The 19,709-nt window shown below is 32.5% G+C and overlaps 1 long non-coding RNA gene across 1 annotated transcript; it reads right to left on the bottom strand.

Annotated features, from left to right (window-relative positions):
- Window positions 1-17,914: 17,914 nt before the first annotated feature.
- On the bottom strand, window positions 17,915-19,095 carry LOC114396086. The gene is made up of 2 exons (XR_003663210.1): window positions 18,586-19,095; window positions 17,915-18,450 (listed from the first exon to the last, which is right to left on the bottom strand). It is a non-coding gene; the product is annotated as an uncharacterized LOC114396086 (long non-coding RNA).
- Window positions 19,096-19,709: the final 614 nt, after the last annotated feature.

Raw genomic sequence — 19,709 nt, 5'->3', positions numbered from 1 at the left:
CTTGCTCTTATTGGGGAAATGTTGCAGTATATATGTACACGAAGTATCTTCAAGTTAGTTGTAACTAACCATTCTAACTAACCTAACAGACTTAACTAATTCTTACTAGCATCTGCTAAGAATCCTTACCTGATTAAAAGAAAAAACCTCCATCATATTATATACTCATGATTTTCATAAATTCATTATAACCTTTGAAAACGAAATTCGTTTATATAAGAAATAAAATGTTGAATTGAATCAAAATCCCTGCAAAAGGAATCAGTGACTCAGACACACACGAATTAAACTATTCTATATGCTCCAAAAACGATTACAAAAATTGAATAATAATAATAATAATAAGGGTTACAAACTTACACTTCTATTCACTAATTAAAGCCACAAATAAAGAAAAGAAAAAAAAAAGTTAAAAAAATATTGGGTTTTACTCTTATTGCTTACGATGAGGGTATATTGTGTGTAAAAATAAAAGTGAAAATGAAAATGAAAAGATGATAGAAGAAATATTCATAATTTTTCTTCATTTTTTTATATATTATTTACACGTTAACGAAGGGAGGAACTAGCGAAGGTTGTTCGTAGAAAAACGGTGCAGCGGGGTGCTGCCACTTTTTGAAGACAACTTTTTTCGGCGGGCGTTGTTGCTGCGGCTGCGGCGGCTCGTCCTTCGGCAGCGGCGGAGGGGGTGACCAGACCAGCAAGAACAACAGGGGGATAGCGATGTTTCACTCGACGGCACGGTTTATCTGAAACAACAACGGGGAGCGACTCTGCAGGCGGCTGGGCTGCTGGTGGGAGGGTCGGGTTCTGTGGGATTCGGCCATGTGCGGCGGCGGGTGAGATCGACGGCGAAGAGAGAAGTGGAGTGTAGTGAATGAGAACAGGTTTACGCGAAACAAGACTACTGACACGGCTAGGGTGGGATTGTATTTGATTTGGGAAATTTTTATTATATTCCGTCAGTAAAATCCATTGAAAGTTTTATCTTTTCGAAGAAAAAATTGTTCTCGTAATTCAAAAATTTCTGATGGAATTTAATCCTTCTATAAATTCCAGTAATTTAAATATTTCCAACAGAATATTTTTTCGTAAAAATGATTCCGTCGAAAATAATGTTTTTTTAGTTAGCTTGATCAAGGTGATCCCTGATCAACTTTAATATACTTTGAATTCATAATATTATATTCTTATTTATTTATCTTACAACTTATTCCTAACCAACTTAAGATTTATTTTACATCCCCATGATGCAATACAAAGGCATGCTTAATCTATTCCCACAATAAATTTTATTTAAATTATCTAAAAAAATGCAATATACCACATTATGCAACGGTTTGAAAGTTTTGTAAAACCTTTCTTTTCATATAATTTAGAAAAAATAGTCCATGACACTCCAAAATAATTTTACATGTTAAATTATTTAAATTATTATATATAGTAAAATGGTTGATTTTTATTATTACTATATTAAAAGTTATTAATTTTTTATTATAAAATCAATTTTTACTCTTTTTATTATTCAATTTTTTACTCTATATTCTATCATGTAGACTGCATTTAGGTTAATATATTACTTGCTTCTATTCTAATGTATGCTCTTCTTCTCATTGTTGCATATATTGCAATCGGACATCTCATGTGGCCTCTGGGTAGGCGTCATCTTGAATTGTAAGTTTGATTAGGGAAAGACGAAACCACATTTTATTGTTGATAGATAATTGTTGGTTGCAAGCTAATATTCTTCCTTAAGAAGGTGTGGGTTCAAAGTCACATATTAAATTGTAAGGCTTGCTGATAAATTTAAACAAGAACAGATATACGTGACTAATGTTCATAATTTTTGTCTAATAATTAATGAGCATTCGATTTAATGACCTGGCGTGCAGAGGGAAAGAATAATGTAAAATATATACCAAATGACTTAATTATGAAATTATATCCTGTACCCTCCGGGTTGGATCGTTATCCAATCTTCATTCTATGTATTTCATGCTTAAGATGTGGGGATCGTGTACTCTCCAAGTTGGATGTTATCCAATCTTCACAATTCAGTCTCTAAGTAAATTAGACAAAGATTTGATCACCATTAGAGTGTTGTGAACATTATAATACTAGCGTGGGAATACTCGTGTATTGAGATCTTCAGAGAACAATATAACGTTTTAATACGCTCAACTAACTACGGTTCTTGAATATCGAAGTGGGGCAATGTAATTACCCAGCATAAAAGATCTTCACCTTGACCTAGGAAGGCAGGTTATATACTACACTTCACTTAATACTCTAGACAAGGTCGCTTGACTCATGAGAAAATATTTTCTAGGATCCTAAAACCAAAAATCCTAAAATGAATTGGTGACATTTAATTTAAAACTTTATCCCTTCCTTCATGCATTAAACATATCTTTTCTTCTAAATTTTTGTATACATGTTGCCTCCCGTGGGCTTTTTTTTATAAAAAAAAATTATTTTTTTTAAGAGGGGTTACAAGTAACAACCTTAGCCAAAGTAGTCATACAAAGTAGGTTCCTAGACATAAATAAGTCTTTTTTTTTAACTATGTATATACTTTAAAATAAAAATTAGAGAATTCTCGATTATAGTTATGAAACTCTCGAGTTAACTCGCTAATTCTTACGAGTTTACGAGTCTACTTATCCTTTGTGAATTGATTCTTGAGTAAACTATTTTTTTAGTAGATTTTGGGTAGATTCTATAAACTCTAAGTAAACTCGGTATACCCTTGAGTTTATCACCGAGTCAGCAAGTTAAAAAAATTATACCAAAATGTAAGTCATTTTGAGTTGTTTTTTGTTTGTTTAGTGTTCAACATACTTTCATTTAATGTGTTATTCTCAAATACAAAAAATCTCACATTTAATAACATCAAACCCTTTTCTCTAATAACATCAAATTCGCGATGAGAATGATCTACCATTACTATAACATCTGCAAGTTATTATTTAGCAGTGATGCATTACTAGACTTAGTTATTTAAGTATTGTGAAATTTATTATTTACTATTTTACTTTATTGTATTGTTGAAATGTTTAATTGATTTGTTATTTATAAATATTTTATTATTATTTTTATATGAAGTAAACTTTTACAAATCTACGAGTTAAGTTCACAAGTAGAATCTATAAATTTTTCATTAGTCTACATAACTCTTAGGTTTGATAACCTTATGATTGGGTGGTTAGGGAGCATTGCTAACGTGGAGGGTGAACGTGCAAAGCAATATCCCTTCACAAAACTTCAATTATAAACGAATCTCTCTCTTTCCCATCACATCTTCTCTTCCAAGAAGCCCTTTGGAAAATAATAGAATCAATAGTTGTCTCTTTCTCACCCAAACATCGTGACTCCATCTCAATCCTACACCTTATCCTTTCCCAAAAAACACAACGATCACAAGGTTTGTTTATATCTAAAATGTAACGTACGCATCATTAGCACATGACCGTCACCGTCTCTCTCTCACTTTCCGCGTGTGTTGCGTAGTGTTTTAGTCCATTTTAAAACGGGTTCTTGTGTGATTAAACATTATCTTTATTCATGAAGGGAGAAATAGAATAGAAGATAGCGTATTTGTTCTATTCTATTACAACTTTATATTTATATGATGATCAGAACCCCCCATGTTACGTACGCGACTCTCTTGGATTTCTATGTCGTCCTACATAAACTGACTGCGATCACTTTTTTCTTTAATGTTCTTAAAATTGGATTGGTCGTTGGCGTAAAGAAACAGAACACATAACAAAGAGTGACTCTAATAAAATAATAACATACAATAAAATATCTAAGTTAATGAAGTATTTAATTTTTAAAACAACCTTCTATTTTTTTATGATAATCAGCCTTGAAAAAAGCAAAAGATATTATTATTGTTAATATTTTATATTATATTTTTGTGAACTTTTTCAGAAGTTAAAAAATTAGTATTTTTAATAATATATATTAATGAGTGTCCATTCATATGAAATTACACTTTCAGGTATTTGAGTTATGTAAAGGTGTCAGATTAAGCATTCAAACTAATAAAAAAATAATTTTAATTAGAAAACTAGTAAAAAGTGTCAAACAAATATCAAAGTATGTCAATATAAAACAAATATTCAATACAACAACACATTAAATAAGAGAGATGTTCATCCTTCATAAATTTTACATGTTTTAATCAATATCTTCAAGAATATGATAACATAACACTAAGGGTGTGATCGAAAGAAAATATGAAAATAATATTAGAAAAAAATTATATTTTTTTAGTAAGAACAATATCTTTTACTATCTATTTTAATTCAAAAATTACTATTAGATTTTTATCCTCCATAATTTTCCAATGGGAAACGGGCTAAAGAGCCCAAATGATAAAAGGCTTGCCTATTAAATTAACTAGGTAAATTAATAACTTTTAGCTGTCTCTTGATTGATATATTACACAAGATACACAGGCTTTAATCCAGGGACGGATTTACCCTATAGATAGTGGGGGCAATTTTTGATTTGTTTCAATGATATGATAAAAATATATAGTAGTATTTTTCCTTCACAATAATATATAGTTGTAATCTCATTTCTAATATAAATTGAAACTGTGCAGATAATTATGTGGATTTTTTATTTACCCTATAGATAGTGGGGGCAATTTTTATTTATTTTTACGTATTTTTTTGTGATACTTAATTGTTTAATTATAACAATTTTTTGTCTCTTTTTATTGTAAAATGTAAAAGATTTTGTTTCTAGCTTTTTAAAATGTAAAACCATTTCAAAACTCATTTTTTGTATTATTTTTATCCCAGATACACTTGTTATCTATGCGACTCATATTCAAAGAATAATAGTGTATTTAAAAGCGTATTGCACTGAAATTTAAAAACTAATTGTGTAGAATGTATGTATTGTTGTTTGTGCTATGCTCTGTTCATTTTCTCCTCCATTTGTCGTCCTCTTGAATAAACGTATGGGAGACAAATAATTGAATAATTGTTAAGTTACTTACAGTGGATGAGATTTTTGCTAATATTATAAATGAAAAAATCATCAATTATTTTCAGAATATAAAATAATGTTAAGAATAAGTATGATGTATATCTATACTTTTAAAAAATTTAATATTTTTAATACAACAAAATTTGTATTATTAATCCCACAACTTAAAATTCCTGAATCCATCATTTCTTGAATCATAAACTTTTTAGTTTGGTAAAACCTTAATTCTACAAACAATAAGAGTTTTAATTATAACTGAAGAAAGTAGAGTTTATTGTTGTAGTTCTCCATCGCCATACTCCTTATGCAGATCATCCAAGCTTGACAGCAACAAAAGAACAAAACTGACTTGAAACCACATCAAGTTGTGTTTAGGGGTTGAGGAATGTTCTTGTCATTTGTTTCATGGAGGTAGCATAATGCTTGGCATCAATTAACATCTTTTCTTATTGGTTTCATTGCTAACTACCTTATGTTCCTTGAGCATTAATGCTACCGCTTTCATAAGTTATAATAGAAAGTTGTCTCATAAATTTATCCATCAAAGGCTATATTTTCTGGTCCATAAGGTCTAATTTAAGATTTAAAGATAATACTGTTTTGTGGGTATATTGAATTTTAGGTAGGCATGGCAATTAACAACTCCCCGCGGGTACCCACTCGACCATGTCCCTAGTTTAACGGGAAAACTCGCATTGAATGAATTCAAATTTTTCCTACCTGAGAAAGTCATGTTCAAGGGTGGGTCAGGTTTGATATCCTAGAGACGACTCAAAAACTTGAGAGGCCTAAAATAAATTTAAGAATAAGACATTTTATTTATTCATAAAATATTTTATTAAAATTATCATTTTTTATTTAAAATTAATTTTTCGGACTTTTTGTGATGCAAAATTATCGATTAAATTATCGTAATTAATTTTATTTAACATTTCTTTTTCAATAGACAATGACACCAATCTGTTCAATCTTTATTGGGACATTGTTGATCTTAAGTAAGTTTTTATTATTTTTAGCTTTGAAAAATTCATTTCAGCTGAAGCAAGTGAAAGTGGTATTGTTAACATTATTCTATAAGCTATATAGGAATTTATTCTTTTTATATAATTAAGAATGTCAATTGGTTTATCATTTTCCAATCCTATAATTTCCTTTAAGATATTTAATTCTGAAAATAAATCTAATCCATCAACATCCAACAAATTATCATGTTTCAAAGATATTTCAAGGTTTAGGCATTTCTCTTTCAAAAGTGTACAATTTAGTAACTTTAATTTTTTAACACTAAATAAAAAACCAAAAATATCTTCATATATTTTAAATTGTTCAAATCTACTTTGTGGTAATTACTTTATCTACGATGTACAAAAAGTAGTCAATTCTAAATGATTCTTGAAGATATTTTACAATTTCATCCTCAACATTTTTATCAAATTGTTTCTTTCTACAACTAATACATTTTTCACGAAACTTAGGCTCTATATCCATTTCAAAAGCAATTTCCTTGATAGAAATCAATGCATTTTCAAATCCATTTTTCCTATACTTTTAAAAAAAAAATGAAAGAAGACCTTTTAATTGTTCAATAGCTTCATCAATGCACATATATTTTAATTGTAAATTCTTACTAACTAAGTTAACCGCAAGTAAAATGTCATACCAAATAGTCATGTCTAACAAAAATTCAAAATTTTCAAGCTCATAATTTGTTAAACAATCAGCTTCACTTTTTATTTTAGGATCATCACTAGCTTCAGCTAATTCAAATAAAGCATCTCTTATTTGTATAGTTTGAAATCTTATAGCTTTCACACTTTCAATACGGCTTTCCCAACGTGTTTGTGACAATGATTTATGAGTTAAGTTATGTATATGATTTTGTAAAATTTTCCACCTTTTTGTAGAAGAAGAAAATAAAGTGTATACACATTGTAACACACCAAAGAAAGATGTAGCTTTAGGACAAGAGTTAGCCATATCACAAAGTACTAAGTTTAAACTATGACAACCACAAGGGATATAAAATGATCTAGGATTAATATCAAGGAATCTTTTCTGCACACCCTGATGTTTTCCTTTCATATTAGATCCATTATCATATCCTTGTCCCCTAAGGTCATTAATATCAAGTCCAACAATTTTTAATTCATCTATAATAGCATCAAAAAGACCTTTTCCACTTGTATCATCTATTTTTAAAAATTCTAAAAAATACTCATTAACTTGTATTGGAGTTGATGAAATATCCACACACCTTAATACAAAAGACATTGGCTCTTGATGACTTATATCTGGAGTACAGTCAAGTATGATTGCATAATATTTCGCATCCTTAATTTTTTTATAATTGTTGTTTTGATTTCGCCTGCTAACAGATTTATCAACTCATTTTTTATATTATGCCCAAGGTAATGATTGCGAATTTCATCGTCTTTAATTTTATGAATATGTTCTTGCATGATTGGATCAAATTCTACAATCATTTCAATTAGACTTAAAAAATTTCCATTAGCTTCTTGGTAGATCATTTCATTTTTTCCACGGAAGGCTAAGTTATTTTTACCAAGGGTTTTAACAACTACAATAATTCTTAACAACACATTTCTTCAATGTTCTCTATCTCTATTTATTTGTTCTTGAACATGTTTGTCTATTATTTTATTTTTTACCAATCTCATTTCCAAATCAATTCATGCATTCATGTTAGTAATATGCTCATTCGTTATTTCATGACTCTTCAACTTAGCACTAAGATTTGTCCAATCTTTACTACCTTCGTTAGCTAGTGTACTTGTACAAGAAACAACATTTTATAATTTACAACAAAAACAAAAGACTCAATCCAAATCTCTAGAATAAATTAGTCATTTTCTTTCATGTTTCTCTCCATTAGGCAATTTTTGAATGTAATTTGATGAAGAAAAGTGCCTAGAATATTTATCCTTTGGGAAATCCATATCAGTAACTTTAATAGGACCCTTTTCTACTAATAAATCTCTCAAAGTCGTATCAATATTCTTCCATTGGCTTGGATCATTGTTAGTCGTCATTTAGGACTAACTTTTGTATTGAAAAATATTATGAAATTTATGTCTTTCCCCCCAATTTATAGTTCTTTTTGTAGGGTTTGTACATATTTTTATGTTTAGTTTAATTTTTATGCAGTAGATATTCCCTTCATTGTGAATTAATGTGATTTCTGTAACAACCCATTTTTCATAAACTAATTTAAAAAGAATTGTTATTTATAAATATATAAAGCTTAAAAAAATGATCATGTTTTTCTAAAGAAATAAATAATGAAAAATAATGGTTTGAAGAAAAAAAAAGATATTTGATTTATTCATTTGATAGGGAATAAAATAGAGTTTCTTTTTATAAAATATTAAAAATAAATAAATAGAGTAATAATAAGTTGTGTGTATCCTAGGTATAAATAGCGATGTTAGGTCAGTTTTAGACTGACGATGCCTTTTCTTTCCCTCATTTTCGTTTTCTCTCTTCTCCTCTCCAAAACCCTTTCTTTTTCCCGCAGCCCACAAAACCTATCTCAGAAAAATGATGATCCCGGACTCATTCACCGTTGGATCGTCGCGAAATTTGAGTATCACGTTCGGAACCCAATTTCGAGAATTCTCACAGTTGGGAATTGCAAAATCATGTCTGAGCTTAGAGGAAAACCCTTCGCATTGTAGCCTTTTATTTTCCCGCAGAAACCCAAAACTGTCTCGGTAAAACTATGATCCCGGTTTCGTTAACCGTTAGATTTTCATGAAATTTGGATATGTTGTTCGAAATTCAACTGATCACACTTTCACCGTTGGTATTTGCGAGATAATATTCATGGAGGGAGAAAAAGGAATCGCATGAAGACAGTACAAGTGGAGGCTTCAATTTCTTCTCCGTCTCACTGACGTTCGAGAATTCTATGGGAGCAGTCGGAGGAAAAACTGGAGGAATCTCAGGGAACCGCTAGAGATGCCACTATCGTTGTCAGAAGATACGTGAGTCCGCTTAGAGGTAAGGGATGAGTTATTTACAATTGAGAATTAGTGAGAACATGTGTAGGGATCTTTAGAGATATCAATTGGATTGAATTTTGGGGTATTTTTGCAATTTTCATTTTATCCTTATAATTATTACAGTGAATTATATATGTTTGACAGACCAATTTTTGTGAAATTGATATGCTATTGTGTTGAGCGTGAACCCTATAAATCGAATACTTTTTCTAATTAATATGAATTGATGAAATAAAGTAATGAGAAATTTAGAGAGATATATTGATTTTGTATTTTCTCTTTTTCTTGTGCATTGAAAGCTTACTTTGAAATTTGTGATTCAATATGATGTATGCTAATTTATAGATATAGAGGTAGCTATTTATATTAATAATTCATGTAAATAATATTGTAGAGTGTTATAGTATGATTCCAAAAATTATTAAGTGTTGGAGTTTGAGAATATTATGGTTAAATTTCATGAACATGTGTATGTTGTACCTTATGAATATCATTGGGAATGTTATGAGATGATTGATGTGATGTTATGAGATGTTAAAGTGTAGACATGATATTCGATTGTGAATAAGTGGATGTGTTAACACTTGATGTTACATTAATTATATTGTGAGCTATGAATTATACAATAATCCGACCAGTGTTTATGCGCAGTGTTAAAGAGAAAGTGTACGTTCCTAGTTAGGAACCAGTGTTAAATTGTAGCACAATTGTGTTAACACATGTTTGAAACATGAGTGTGAGGTCGTGGTATTGTATAATTCATTAGCAGTGTTTATAAATGAAATATGTGATGAATTATGGAATAATATGTTGCCTTGAGATTATAATATTGTTATTGAAATTGAGTAAAAGTGTAAAGTAGAACATGTGTTGAATTGTGAGATACGTGAAAACATGTGATGATGGATTGTGACATTATGAGATGTGAAATTGTGAATGAGTTTTGGTTGTAAATAAGTGTGTGATTAACTCTTGATGTGACATTATTTGTGTTGTAAGCTGTGAATTGTACAATAACCCGACCAGTATTATCTTGAGAAAAGTGTAAATGCGCAGTGTTAAAGAGAAAGTGTAGGTTTCCTATTTAGGAACCAGTGTTAAATTGTAGCGCAATATGTTGTACGTGTTTAACACACGAGTGTGAGGTCATGGGTGTTGTATAATTCACGAGCAGTGTCTGTGTGCTAAAATGATTTTAGGGGTTGGACCTGAATCAGGAGGGAGAGGCCCTGACGGACTCTTCGGAGTGTAGGCCTTGGGGGTCACCGGGTTTGAGTGCTTCTTTAAGCCTATGCTGATCCCATATGGTTGGAGTATTCTCGCAAAACATCGTGACCCTGACTGGTCTCCCTATGATCTTACTTAGTGAGAGTGACCTGGCAAACCCATTGTGTTATGTCTTGTTATGTACTCCTAAGCGCCCCAAGGTGGTTTTTCACTGATATGGTACCACATTGCATGTAGGCTTGAGTCTTAGCATAATTGTCTCATGCGCTTGCTAATTGTTTATTATGAAATTGATGTGTTATTATGTCTTGATTAGAGTGTGTGATTCTTGTGTAATGTGATTGATGATTGAAAAGTGTGATTGATGGATGAAAAGTGAACTTTGAATGACAAAGTGGTGGAATTACGTGAATTACGTGTAAGTAAGTTTTATTTGGTTTATATGATATGTACATCTAGTTGTCTTGTTCTCTATTAGTTAGGAATGTGATAACTCACTCCCAGTTTGTTGTTTGTGTTTGGATCCTGTGATGATCTTGAACTTCGTGTTCGGGGGAGCAGATGACTAGGTGAACTGCTTTAAGGAATATTGTGTTGAAGGACGTCGGGACACAACACTCTGATAAGATGTGACATTGGGATATAAGTTTTTATGTTAATTTTATGATGTTAGTTTATTTTATTTCACCTCACAGATTTAACAAAATATTTTTGTAAATTTTGACGACCTTATTTTGAGTCAAATATGTTTTTAATGAATTTTATTTGGTAATTGAAGTGAATGTGAACCTTTTACCCATGTGATTTTTTTTACCAATATATTTTATTTATTTATATATATGTTGGGGTAGAGGGTGTCACAATTTCAACTTTAGTTTCAAGTGAAAAGATGAAGGATAAGAAGGTTGCAGCAATTGGTGTCTTGCTAAGCGAGACATATGCGCTTAGCGAACAACATCCGCTAAGTGAGATATCAGCTCGCTTAGCGAGTGTGGAGAATTTGGAAGAGAATCTGTCATGCATGCATGCGCTCAGCGCGCCATCAGTTCACCCAGCGAGTCATTTGTCTCTTCTGGTACCCAGTGCGCCTGACTTGCTCAACCAAAAATCACTAACTCACACTTAGAGCGAAAATGACGCTAAACGAGCATTCGAGGACAGAAAACCCTTAAAAGTTGAAGTTGGCGTAAAAAGGAGGAGTCTTTAGCTTTTGGAAGAATAGAAATATACGTGAGAGATGCAGCAGGGCAAGGGAGCACCAAAAACCTCAGCTTTTAAGAGGATTCTAGGTTTTAGAGTGATTTCTAGATTCCTAGAGGTGGAGGAGACATCCCCACCACTGTGTAATCTGAATTTTGCTTCCAAAACCTCTTATTGTAATTGAAAGGTGATAACTTGCCATGAAAGGCTAAAGCTTTTGTTGTGAATTTCTGCTGAGCCTTGATGTAAAAACTCTTTACTATCTATTTAATGTTGTTTTGATGTGTTCATTGCTTCTATCTGCATTTAATTATTGCATGCTTGTGAACTGATCACCCATGTGTGTTTAAAGTTAGGATTTTTAGCATTGGAAAATGTTTTGAATCCTTAGAATTGGATAGAGCAGGGCTAGATAACTGTATGTCTGGACACAGAGTGCAGGGATTTAGTTTTTAATATGCTGTAATCATAATGCAATTTGTTTAGGCTAAGTTCGATGAGACATCCTAGAACGAGGTTTAAATAAAATTAGTCCATTCATGCGAGAAATCGGTGTTTGGTGTATTTACCCTCAACATAGAACACAGAAACAACCTTAAATAGAGAAAAACCTTTAATTGCATCAAGTTACTCAGTAGAAGGACCCAACGTTTTAATCATCTATTTATCTCTCGCATTTACATAGTTAGTTTTATAGTTATCTTTAGAATTGCAACTATATCCTGTGTTTATTTCAATTTCATGATTTTATACAAATGTCTACTTATTGAATGAACGTTTTTCCGAATGAAACAAACTTTCTATGATTCGATACTCGGTTCTTACCGTTTTATATTACTTGTGACTCAGTACACTTGCTGATAGATTTCGCATTTGTCAAAGAGCGAACAATCATATATATTTTCAAAAGTAGAATCATCTAGTCTCCCAATCTCCTCCTCGTTGTCATGAGTTTGAGAATCAAAATTATAATTATCCTCACCACTAACTACTTCTCTATTGTTGTTTTCACCTATATCTAAATTGTTATCTTGTTCATTCAAAGGAGCTCCCATCTGTATTTTCTAATTCATTTTTCTCATCTATTTTTATAAATTTATCCATAGCTCCTTTTTGTGATGCAATTAAAGCCTCGACTCTTTTTCTGAAGTTTTGAATAGTCTGATTCATATTTTCTAGTTGACATACTTATTATATATATTTTTGTATGGAATCAAAAATTATAATATATAAAACACTACAAAGATGAGTATATAAAATAAGAATGAACTAAAACAATAAAACCTTATTCTAGTTGTCAAGAAAATGAACTTGATCCTAGTATCTTGAAGTCTCAAGTCTCTTTCTCTTCTTTGGGAAGTGCTTAAACTTAATTTCCAAATTTCAACCTTTTTGTTAAATCTGCATAGATTATTTTGAGATTAATCATTATTCATTAATAAAACAATAAAAAATAAACTTATTTTGAGATAAATCTCGCAATTCATCGTGATTTGGGATAGAAGCTTAATAGTATATATAAAACTTATCATTTGCCAATACAATAATGAGACTATTACTGTATGTATAAGATTTTAGATTATTAAATTAACACTTTTCAATAGAAAAACCAATTATAATTTGATAAAGGAACATGTAAGTATGTAATAATTATCAACAAAAGAAAATTTGAGTAAATATGAATACACTGAGTTCTATTTTTAGCTTTTACGTGATATTGACACACTCAAAAAGAAGAAATGTCAACTGTTCCCTCTACCCTCCAAATAGAGACACATGCACATAAGAGATGAGAATAAACAAATAGATATTGAGGAACTATTGGCTAATGTGTAAAAGTGAAACAATAATCAAGTAAACTAAAGAAACACGTGAGAAGACAGAAAAATATGAGAGACAATGAGAAAAGAAGACAGAATTAGAATTGAATAGGAAGATAATAAAGAGAATAAAAATAAAAGAAATTTTTTTGAGTTTTTTTAGCTATGAATTATTATATTTCTTTTTTCTAAATAAAACTATGACATTGATGAAGAGTCGTTGCTCATTAATTGTTACTTACGGTACCAATAAAAAAATTAACAATTACTTATAATATTTTAATTAAAATTTATTTTCAAATATAATTTTATAATAATTTTTTTTGAGGTATTTTAGTACTAAACAAAATTTTGAGACTTTTTTTTTGGGGGGGCCTAAAGTCCTTACTTAGGCTGCTCAGGCCTTAAGTCGGCCCTAATGATCCCCACCGATGTGTTGCATCTCATACTACTTTTGTATTGCATTTCATTTAGTTTTATTTGTACGTATTGGCATTTAGGACTTAGTTTTAGTTAATTTTATCTATTTTTCTGTCTTTTATGGAATTGGCTATGCTTTGGGCGTTATTGTGGTTTTAGGTACCAATTTTAGAGTTGGAGGACACTCTTTGCAACTTAGAGAGGCATTTCGGGAACTTGAGATGGATCACTGGATATTGTAGATGTCTTAAGAAGTATTACAAATGTTAGATATAGTTCATAACCGTGACCAACAACTTTGGAGCATGTTTTGGAGCAAGCAGTATGGATCATAGTCGTGTTACATGGATTACGACCGCGAGTTCGATGGCGATTGAGGAGTTTTTTAATCAATATCCGCTATTCTGCATCTGGTCTTTCCAGAACGAAAAAGTGTACTTTTCACTGGAATACTAGTTCTTTGGACTTGGGGATCTAGTCCCAGTTCCACTTCAAGCATGTCCTCTTCTCTAAAAGCAGGCACAGCTCGCGCACGACACAAGAAGCAAGGAACATTCAACAGGCATGGACGGCTGGCTTAAAGTCTAGGACTTCCTAACTGCTTGATTAAGAAGTATTATTTGTACTATAATACGGGAATGAATCGCATATGTTGGTTGAGAATTGCTCGGGAATTCATAGTTACTTTACGGGGGCTACTCTTCTTTTTTGTCAATTGAGCCGCTTTCCCTCATTCCACTCGTCCAGCCTCTTCCTAACTGGTGCCAAAATTTTATCAGACCTCTTTTGTTAGCTCGCAACAGCTTGGATCACAGTTGTGAGATATGGATCACAATCGTGACGCATGACAGACATGAATTGTAAGAACCTGGTTTGTTGGAGTTAGAACTTAGTTTGCTTTAGGGAGATCAAAATATTATTTGATTAAAGTTGAAAAAAAATACGAGAGATTTTTTTGGGATAATTGAAAACCTGCATTTCGATATATAAAATATGGAACCAGTGGAAAACAGAGAGAATGCATATATGATTTTATAGTGGAAAGTAAAGAAAAGTTGATCACTAATCATAACTGCATCCACATATACCTGACGGACAGATGAAATATTCACAAGGAAAAGATAAGTCATCTCTAGGTATGTTGCCGGGCATCAGGCTTCTCAAAAAAATCATATCAGTCCCAAAAGACTACTTAAGAGTGATGTCATTGTCCTTTAGTACATGTTATCAGTCGTCTACGGGGCATGAAGGGAGAGGATAAACATAATTTACACATGCATTTAAAATGAAGGGTTTCGTTCATGGTCAATAGTAGAACGTAAACATGATGGATTTGCATAATGAAATACTTTAATATTTCTTAATTAATTGACATTCCTCCAAATAAACTAGTTAGCTTAACCCAACAAACGAAGACTGATACCCAAACACCTATCAAAAGAGGTACAAGTCATGTTTACTAGGGTTGCCTACCCTAGAATTATTCTTATCTAAGTGCATATATGCAAACTAGGTATTTTGACAAAAGCAGCTTCACTTGAGATTCCTAGTCACCTTGAGAATTCGCTCCCTAATCCTGAACTGATCTTCTTATCATAATACTGATATATCCTTTGCTTGATGTGAAGCAGGGCCACAACCAAGGAACAAAGCAAAAAGAAAAAGGGGTGGCGAGATATAAAGCCAATGGGCACTTAACATGCGTACAAGATTGAATTGGGAAAAAATCCATTCATCTCAAGTAGAAATTCCTCACATGCAGGCATAATTTAGAACCTTAATATATTATTATGTATGGCAACTTGTTTATACCTTTCTTCATTAATCACTGGACCATATATAGATAACTCACATCTCTTCCCTAATTGAATCCATATCATGCATAACACATTAATTATTCATATAATAGCACACAGGCAGTACCATCACTATCATATAACAAAAAGGACTGAAGAATCCCAGCTGCCTTTCATAGTAGTTTCCCCCACATACACAAGTAGTTCAAGACATTCATATTAATTCTTTTCAATTAATTGTTAGATCACTATAAGCAACTCACAGCTCATCAAAATAAACTTTACATCAGGGCATCATACACAACACATCAGGGCATCACTATAAGCCTTCATAGTGGACACCTAGCCCATTTTGCACCTAGCTAGGATCAAGCACTAAGCAAAGATCCATTGAGGCAAGGATCACTTAGATCCAGCCATATATGGTGTAATGGCTTTATAAGGATTCGTACCTAGCCTGGATCCATAGTAAGGAGGGACACAAAGCCCATAAATGTCATGATGCCTGGCAAATTATTAAGTCTTTCTCTTTATTAATTGCCACAATGAGAGGACATGAGATGGGTTTTAACGAGATAAACCCTTATTCATGGGATATCTACCTTTTAACAAACATTGTTCCTCAGCCTTAGGATCTTTCACAAACTTTTCAAAGAATGACTATTTATACAGTAATTCTTTTAAGAAAACCAAAAGATATAACATATGAGAAAGGAGTCCTAAAGGGCATCTGAACCCTGACCAAAGGTCTAGGCACTTACCACTAGGAAAAATAGTTATGTTGTTAATCATGAGACAATGTTATTAAAAGAAATGGTTGATGAAGCAAATTTAACGATTGGCAGGCACCTAGTCCCTGGCAAAACTTTCAAAAGGAGGGCTTACTCCAAAACTCACAAAATGAGTGGACACCTGGTCCCTGGTAAGGCTTTTCCAAAAGAATTTATTTACTTAAGAATTCATGAAGATTAGTGGATACCTAGTCCTTAGCAAGGTTTTCAAATTAAAATCTTCCCATCTTCGTCATCACTGTGGGTAGTTTATTCACAGTTTTCTATTCACACAATTGAGCTGATACCAATTGTCACCAGTTGCCAAAGTATCCTTACATGATTCAATCGAAGGAAAAGAATTACAATATACAGTTCTGGTAGTTTCATACAAAGAAATAACTAGTCATCAATCATATTGTTTAGGACATGCATGCCATAAACACCATAACCCACATAGAACTCCAATTACAATGAGAATTAGTTACATAGTTAAGTAGACATACAAGGTCTCAAGATCATCAAGTGAAAAAAATTTAACTCAGCATTTCAACCAACTCAAGCATAACAAAACACCCAAGCCAAGTGCAATTCAAAACAACAAGCATGTTTCTAGTTAGTTCTCTTAACTTTCACCATTTATATTCATGACTAGATGCACTTTTCTTGCTGTAAATGGACACTCGTGAACCTTACCAAGACAAAAAGAGAAATACTTGAGAATATATCTTGTGCATCACAAACCATGTACTTACTCAAATAACCCTCTACATGCAAAGTCATCTACAGATTGGTCTCTCTGAATCTGTTTTGGTATAATAGTCATAAAACATTGTAGGGAACTCTAAATTGAATGAGACCAAAGGCATTTGAAAGATAGGACTTGATTTTAGAGACCCACAAAAGTATAAATTCGAATTCGTTCTAGATTAGCACCAGTTCTGATCTCAATATAGAGCAAATTATAAGCGAGAAATTAGCGGGTCTTAGCATAGTTTCGTGTTCCTAATTTTTTTCTAAGCTTAGAGGGGTTAGGGACTAGGGGAAAGGTTTGTTTTGTACCCCTTTGAGATATATGAAAACATAGAAAAAGGCCTCAATTCATGGTTCAAGCTTGAGGTTTCTTAAACTAGCACAAACAGTACCTAAAACAAAACTATCACTGCACCAAAAGAGATTTGACATGCCCCACCAACATATTCACCGGATATTCTAGTTAACTCTAAAAGTTGTGAGACCAAACATTTTGGACGGAAGACATCTGAAACTAAAATACTGTAAAAGGGCATGACCTGGTTCTAAAGGAATAAATCACACCAACTGTTCAAAGACAGGACATGTCTAACTTCCAGCAAGTAGATTTTTAGAGATTTAAATTATCCTTTCAAGCTAATTTCCTACCTTTTACTAGTTACAAATAAGAGAATGGCTTGATTCAATCCCTGTACATGTATACTAGTTGTTGATTAAGTCTCGAGCCTTCTATATATACCTCAGCACCTCAAACTCAACCTCGAGAATCACGCATCCACACATATTAACATCGCAACAAGACCCAATTCTTTCACTAGTATTTGGTAAATAAATTAGCCACTTCTTTTAGAGTTCTATGGATAATTTATGCTTCATAAACAATAATTATCTTTATTGACTTAGAAAGAAACATAATCATTCATATTCTCACACTATATTCATGTCATCAAAACAATCACGTGTCATTACACACCAACACAATCACATTCCTTTCACTAACACATGATATATCCTATATCTTATATGCTAATCTTAGTTGTATAACTTCAACCATTTTAAGAATGTTCAAAGTCTCACCTAGGACAGATCAAAAGCACTCAATTAGTATTAAATTCACACGACTACAATATCTCAGAACTAATTCATAGAGCCAATCACAATTGGCACAAGCACAAATCTCAATCCCAATTCACAGAGCCAATCACATTACACAAAATATGTTATTGCACGGAACTATAAGATGTCGGGAGCGAGGTGCTCCCAACAATCATTAAACATCCACCTACAGTGGATTATCTCACACGCCCCGAACCTAAGATTGGCGAGGAGTCTGCTGTTTGTCCTTCGAGTTTCGTTCGAGTTCCTCGTGCATCTTGTTTGTCAAACTTGCAATCAGCATATCTTTTAGTGCGAATATCCGATTGGCACGTGTGACCTATCAAAACGAAGCTTGTAACGAGAATCACACAGAAATAGCTTTACATGTGGGTTTTGATGGCCCAAAAACTACATGCAGACGCAAATAGATTTGACCCAAAGCTGAAAAGAGGGTTTTTTCGATGTCGTTTACCTTTTTGCTTCCTATACTACGGGAGGACAACACCTATGCAATTCAAGTTCCGTTGACAGATGCTAAGAACACCTCTTTAAGCTATTGAAGAGCATGGCTTAGGGAAATAGGGAAGAAAACAAGCATGCATTTGGGGTTTGTGAATGGTATCCAAGAGGGAGAGTTGAAGAAGGGTACTAAGTGGTATGCTGCTGGCTTTGGGGGAAAAGAAATCATGGTTTAAAATAGGTATTGGAGAGGGGATGGCGTGTTGGAGAAATTGGGATTGTGTGTTGGTTTCGTTGGTGTTGTGGCATGTGGTCATAATGCATTACACAAATGAAATTTTAGAAACTGATAGAATGGTGTGAAGTTGGCATGTATGAGATGTGTGGGTAGCATAAGATGGAGTTATAAGGTGGTGGTATGTAATTGCAAGCAATGTATGGAGATGGACAAGGTTGGTAAATGAAAGCAATAAAATAAGATTAGGTGTGGCGGTGGTGTTTATGTTGTCGGGAACAATTGTGAGGTATGTTTAAGGCCTTTGGGTGAGTGAACGTGATGATTAAGTTATTTAATGAGTGACATAGATTTAATTAAGTATAACATAAAGATAATAGCATATTATGGATAATTTCTAAAAATAGGAAATAACTTATAATAATTGAGATCGAGAATAATCTCAAATAGTTATTTAATAAACTCTCATATTAAATCATGCATGAATTAGGTTGCTTTAGTAAATAATAATTGAAAATATCATTTGCTTGATGTAGTAAAATATTGGTGGTGTGATGTTGTAACAATAATTTATGGCAAACCGAAAAAATTATTGGCTAAGTTGCGGATAATGACGCTTTCTTTAAGACGTTTCGCGACACTGCCAAAAATTATGCAATCAGACTATCAACCACGAAGTCCCCAAGATAAAACAGCTCAGATCACTGTATAAGATTTCCACTGTACTGAGGGAACCTTTCTAGAATTACACCCTCTTGTATGACTTGAAAAGTCACTCTAAAGCCACCCAAAAATATGACTTGAAAAGTCACTCTTATAGCCAATTGAAAATATGACTTGAAAAGTCACTATTATAGCCAACCGATATTTTAGAGCGATAGAAAGAAAGAGGGAGAAGTTTG

This window comes from Glycine soja, chromosome 18, assembly GCF_004193775.1.
Source record: "Glycine soja cultivar W05 chromosome 18, ASM419377v2, whole genome shotgun sequence".
Lineage (NCBI taxonomy): Eukaryota > Viridiplantae > Streptophyta > Magnoliopsida > Fabales > Fabaceae > Glycine > Glycine soja.
Note: the sequence above shows the minus strand (reverse complement) of the source record. Positions and strands in the feature narration are given on the sequence as shown.